Here is a 392-nt window from a genome sequence, read left to right as displayed (position 1 = left end):
ATCAGATTGATTATATTCTTTGCAGCCAAAGATGGAGAAGCTCTATACAGTCAGCAAAAGCAAGACTGGGAGCTGTGGCTCAGATCATGAACTCCTTATTGCCAAATTCAGACTTAAATTGAAGAAAGCAGCAAAAATCTCTAGACCATCCTGATATGACCTAAATCAAATCCCTTATGATTATACAGTGGAAGTGACAAATAGGTTCAAGGGATTAGACCTGATAGACAGATTGCCTGAAGGACTATGGACAGAGGTTCATGACACTGTATAGAAGGCAGGGATCAAGACCATCCCCAAGAAAAAGAAATGCAAAAAGGCAAAATGGTTGTCCGAAGAGGCCTTACAAATAGCTGAGAAAAGAAGAGAAGCTAAAGGCAAAGGAGAAAAGG

At 40.3% G+C, this 392-nt stretch overlaps 1 protein-coding gene across 1 annotated transcript in view; it reads right to left on the bottom strand.

The window, feature by feature from the left end:
* TBC1D5 (TBC1 domain family, member 5) overlaps nt 1-392 on the bottom strand; it is a 540,661-nt gene that overhangs the window by 73,762 nt on the left and 466,507 nt on the right. The gene's annotated exons all lie outside the window — the stretch shown is intronic.

Source organism: Bison bison, unplaced genomic scaffold (assembly GCF_000754665.1).
Source record: "Bison bison bison isolate TAMUID 2011002044 unplaced genomic scaffold, Bison_UMD1.0 scf7180017864374, whole genome shotgun sequence".
In the NCBI taxonomy this organism is placed as follows: Eukaryota; Metazoa; Chordata; class Mammalia; order Artiodactyla; family Bovidae; genus Bison; species Bison bison.
This window is presented reverse-complemented; position numbering and strand designations above follow the sequence as displayed.